The sequence below is a fragment of the Cervus elaphus genome, chromosome 11, assembly GCF_910594005.1.
Source record: "Cervus elaphus chromosome 11, mCerEla1.1, whole genome shotgun sequence".
Classification (NCBI taxonomy): Eukaryota; Metazoa; Chordata; class Mammalia; order Artiodactyla; family Cervidae; genus Cervus; species Cervus elaphus.
The window spans coordinates 76,118,229-76,123,760 of NC_057825.1; the positions used below are offsets into that span (position 1 = coordinate 76,118,229).

At 46.7% G+C, this 5,532-nt stretch overlaps 1 pseudogene; it reads left to right on the top strand.

The window, feature by feature from the left end:
• Positions 1 to 373: 373 nt before the first annotated feature.
• On the top strand, positions 374 to 5,072 carry LOC122703130 (annotated as a pseudogene).
• The last annotated feature ends 460 nt before the right edge of the window (positions 5,073 to 5,532 follow it).

Genomic DNA, 5,532 nt, shown 5'->3' on the forward strand with positions numbered 1-5,532 from the left:
GATTATTCTGATGGATATGCACAAGGTAAATTGAAACCTTCTGAAAAGATTCAGAATTTTTGATCCCATAAAGAACACTTGTGACTCATGGGAAGAAGTCAAAATATCAACATTAACAAGAGTTTGGAAGAAGTTGATTCCAACCCTCACGGATGACTTTGAGGGGTCTAAGACTTCAGTGACAGAAGTGACTGGATATGCAATGGAAATGGCAAGAGAACTGAAATTAGAAGTGGAGCCTGAAGATGTAACTGAGTTGGTGCAATCTCATGATAAGATTTTCGTGATAAGTTGTGTCTTATGGATGAGGAAAGAAAGTGATTTCTTGAGATGGCAACTACCCCTGATGAAGATGTTGTGTAAGATTGTCGAGATGACAGTAAGGATTTAGGTTACGTTGTAAATTTAGTTGATAAAGCAACAGCAGGGTTTGAAAGGATTTATTCCACTTTTGAAAGAAGTTCTACTGTGGATAAAATGCTACCAAACAGCATTGCCTGATGCAGAAAAATCATTTGATGATTTCTCTGTAGGAAGGAAGAATCGATTGATACAGCAAACTTCATTGTTGGTGGCTCAGATGGTATAGAAATTGCCTGTAATGCAAGAGATCTGGGTTTGATCCCTGGGTCAGGAAGATCCCTTGGAGAAGGGAATGGCAATCCACTTCAGTATTCTTGCCTTTAGAATTCCAAGGTCAGAGGAGCCTGGCGAGCTATTGTCCATGGGGTTACAAAGAGTCAAAGTGAACAGCGACTTTCACTTTCAGTTGCTCTAGTTTGCCTTCCTAGTCTTCAACAGCAATACCCAGATCAGTCAACACTGAGGCGAGACCCTCCACCAACAAAAAGGTTACAGCTCAATGAAGGTTCAGATGATGCTTACCAGTTTTTGGCAATCAAGTATTTTTTACCTGAAGTTTGTACATATTTTTAGACATAATGCTATTGCACTAACTACAATATAGTGTAAATATGAGTTTTATATGTACTAGGGAACCAAAAAAGTTGACTCGCTTTATTGTGATATTCCAGGGATTGCCTGGTGGCTCAGACAGTAAAGAATCTGCCTGCAATTCAAAAGACCTGGATTTGATCCCTGGGTTGTGAAGATCCCCTGAAGAAGGGAATGACAACCCAATCCAGTATTCTGGCCTGGAGAATTCCATGGACAGAGGAGCCTGGAGGGCTACAGTCCACGGGGTCGCAAAGAGTCGAACATAACTGAGTGACTAACACACATTGTGATATTCCATTTATTGTGGTTGTCTGGAACTGATCGTGCAATATCTCTGAGGTATACCTGTATGTTTCCTAACCTCCAATCAACCAACCAGCAAGTCTTTATTGGACATTACCATTGACTAGGCTCTGTGCTGGCGGGCTACAGTCCATGGTGTCCCAAAGAGTCGGACATGACTGAGTGACACACTTTTTCAGGCTCTGTGCTAGAGCTTTAAGAGAAGATAGTTTCAGGCTTCAAAGAAGTTTATGGTTCACAGGGAGTGTGGGTAGAGGAAAGGCCAAAAGGAGTGCAGAACTCATTTATGAAACAAAAAGAAATCACAAGGCACAATTGCCACATAGTATAGATAGGCTGTCAGTGGAAATCAGGAGGAAGAGCAATGTGGAAGGAGATAACAGAGACTTAATGAAGTGAGACTTCTCTTTGGCTTTAGAAAAGAAAAGAATTATTAGCCAACAAGAATATTTTGATTATCTAGCATGAAGATGGGAGAAGGCAATGGCACCCCACTCCAGTACTCTTGCCTGGAAAATCCCACGGACAGAGGAGGCTGGTAGGCTGCAGTCCTTGGGGTCACTAAGAGTCAGACACTGAGCAACTTTACTTTCACTTTTCACTTTCACACATTGGAGAAGGAAATGGCAACCCACTCCAGTGTTCTTGCCTGGAGAATCCCAGGGACAGGGGAGCCTGGTGGGCTGCCATCTATGGGGTCACACAGAGTCAGACACGACTGAAGCGACTTAGCAGCAGCAGCAGCATGAAGATGATGTGGCTACAGCTTAAATAAAGACCTTAAGGCAGAAATCTTATAGCCGACGACACAAGATGTGTGTATGAAACAAGAAACACGAGCAAGACAAACAGGACTCTGTGTGTGCATACACATGTGTCTGCATTATGCACTTTGTACATTAATTTACTCATTTCTCAACCCTATGTTCACATCACTGTTCAGGGACTGCCTTGTGGCAGGTGTTTTGTCCTGTGGCTGATAAGGCAGGAATTGGGCAAGAGGCATGTGTGGTAGGCAGTGTCGGTAGAGGCTGGCTTTGAGTTGCATCCTGAACTGCGTGTGTTTGAATTAGTTGGAGGAGGGGAGGTTTAAATAGTTATTGGGTTGGACAAATTAAAGGACCAAATGTGGAAAAAATGGATAAAGAAATTAAAACCCGTAAGACTAAGGTTTTGAGGGAAGCCACACTCCGGGTCCTACTTGCGTGGCTTGTTCACAAGTCTGCTCCTTTCCCTGGTTAGACCCCCTCTGAAGGTCAGTAATGTCCAATAGAAATATAACGTGAGCCACATGTGTATCTTAACACTTTCTACCAGCCACATTAACAAAAGTAAAAAGAAACGAAGTTAATTTTAATAATATTTAATCCATCATATCTAAAATATTTCCTTTTCAATGTGTATTCAATTTTAATGAGTTATTTTTCATTCTTTTTTCTGCACTAAATCATTTAAATCCAGTGTGTATTTTACACTTACAGCGTGGCTTCATTTAGACTGGCCACTTTCGAGTGCGCAATAGCCACACTTGGTTTAGTGGACAGTGCTATGTATCTCCTTACGACACCTTCCTCCCCTTATGTACACACATAGACGCACACACCTGTGCACTGGTGCCCAGGATATAGATGTTAAATGGATTGGTGTTTATTTAGCAGTCTGGAAAGTCAAAATATCAGGGAAGCAAGTTGGTTGAATGCGATTAAAGAGACGTTTGTAGGCACATGACAGGCATGAGGATAGGAGATGATGACAGAGGCAAGCTCAGTTTTTTAAAGACCTTCAAAGAACGTGTCTATGAATTTAAGCAGTGAGAGTAACATTTAAAATCCTTTTCTAACATGTCCTTTCCCTTTTGATATTATCTCTGAACCAGGCTTACCAATCCATGAATCTACAAGTCTACTGAGCACTCTCTAGGTGTTGGGAGAGATAAAAGAAGCACCTTGGGAGGTAAGACACAGCCCTTGAGAAAATAGCAGCAGCAAAACCACTCATGCAAAGGGCCCCTAAGTGGTGCTTGGCAATTACCAAGTTGCCTTTAAGACAAGGGAGGTTGGGGAAGACCTTGGAGCTTTGCAATTCTTAGGTGCTGACTGTATGGAAGACAGATCAGGGGCGAAGAAGCCAGGAATGCTTGGTGATGCCTGGGTTCTGTCTCTTCCTTGCCGTGTGAGGCCAGTCAGGGCACTAATTTGCCCAAGTCTTCCCTGATGTGGGAGAATGGGTATGTGACATTTGTCCTGCCTGCTTTCTGGGGTGTTTGTGAGTATCTAAAGAGATTGGCCAGGAAGCATCCCAGAGAGCTGAGGAGGTACTATTAGTATTGCGGCTGCAAAAGCTTGGCTCAGAGTGACCTTGGAGGGCACCAGAAAGGAAGAGCCAACCAGTGTCACATGTCCTCAAAGACTAAAGTTTTCCTGAATCTCTGCTCTCACTTCCTGGAAAGTTTATCAGTCCCTTCTCTGCCTATGATGTCTTCTCGTCCTCTCAGAACTTGGTCAGACCCCATTGCTCTAAGAAGCCTAGCTGTGGCTCCTTTTTTAAAAAAGTAATTTTCTTTCTTTTTAAAATATTACTTACTGAGCGCGCGGGAGCGCACGTAGGGGCGCGGCCGACGCCGGGACGCTGCTCATCCAGGAACTAGGCCGGGTGCCCGTGGCGTTCGCACTGCTGCGCCCCGTCGGCGCGCACGTGCTGTACCCGGACGTCGTGCGGCTGTTGAGCGAGGACGAGGAGAACCGGAGCGAGAGCGACGCCTTCAATCAGTCGTTCGGCTGCTGCGAGGGCCTGGAGGTGGTGCGAGGGCCTGGAGGTGGCACGGCGCGGCCCGGGCCCTGGGGGCGGGCGGCGGGCGGCGGGCAGCGCGGGCTTGAAGGCGGTGGTGCAACAGCGGCAGGCGGTCAACGCGCGGGAGCGGGACCGCATCCAAGATCGAGACGCTGCTCCTGGAGTCCAGCTACATCACACATCTGGCCAACGTGCTGCTGCTGGGCGATGCGGCCGACGACGGGCAGCCGTGCTTCCGAGCTGCCGGCAGTGCCAAGAGCGCGGTCTCCGCCGCCCCCGACGGTGGCCGCCAGTCACGCTCCATCTGTACCTTCTGCCTCAGCAACCAGCGCAAGGGGTGGAAGCCGTCGTGACCTGGGGGGCAGCTGCTTGAAGGTGAGGGGGGTAGCCCCACTTCGAGTGCCACAGAGATGAACCTGGATCCCTGTGTCACTTGCTCCAAGCAGGACCCTGAGAAGGCCAGAGGCCAGCCACTGGGTGAACAGGGGAGAAGACCCCAGGAGCCAAACCTGGGTCCCTTCTTTATGGAGGGACCAGAGAACAATGACCTGGGCCCATGACCCTCAGAGCAGGCCCCCTGGGACATCTCCGCCCCACCCTGGAGATCTGTGAGGACCCATCCAGCCCGCCCGAGCCCTGGCTGGTCAGAGACAAGGCAGGTCTTTTGGAAAAACATAGACTGTTGGTGACAGAGGATGTGTGCGTGTCTGTGGCTGAGTTTGGGTGTATGTGTGTGAGAGAGAATTGATGGGTTTAAAATAAAACGTATTTTTAAGTAAAAGATGTTCCCAGCTGCAGAAGGTAGGGGCCTAGGGACGTCAGAGATCAGAGGTGGCCCTTCTCCTGGACCTTGGAAGAGACACAGGTGTCACAGATGCTGCCCTGTGCCCTGGGGGGAGTGGGGCTGAAGGACGATAGGGGTCTCCCTCTCCAGAAATCGAGATAACCAGTTTTTCATCACTGTCTTCTTGAACAACTGTTGGGTATCTGGTGTGGTTGGTAAAAGAAAAATCTTAATTTTATTTAAAAATAAAATAAATGGGAAATACATGTAACTCCATGGCTGACTCATGTCAATGTATGACAAAACCCACTGCAATGTTGTGAAGTAATTAGCCTCCAACTAATAAAAATAAATGAAAAAATTAAAAAAAATAAAATAAAAATTAAAAATAATAATAAAAATAAAATATTACTTATTAATTTATAGTTGTGCTGGGTCGTCATTGCTGCGAGGGCTTTCTCTAGTTCTCATTGCAGTGGCTTCTCTTGTTGCGAAACATGGGCTCTAGGGTGCTGGCTCAGTAGCTGTGGCCCACAGGCTCAGTTGCCTCACAGCATGTAGGATCACCCCGGACCAGGAATCAAATCTGTGTTGGCAGGAAGATTCTTAACCACTGGACCACCAGGGAAGTCCAAACCTGAGGCTCTTTAATTTCTAGTCCCCCAAAATATGGTACCCGTGTCCTTCTGCCTCACAGT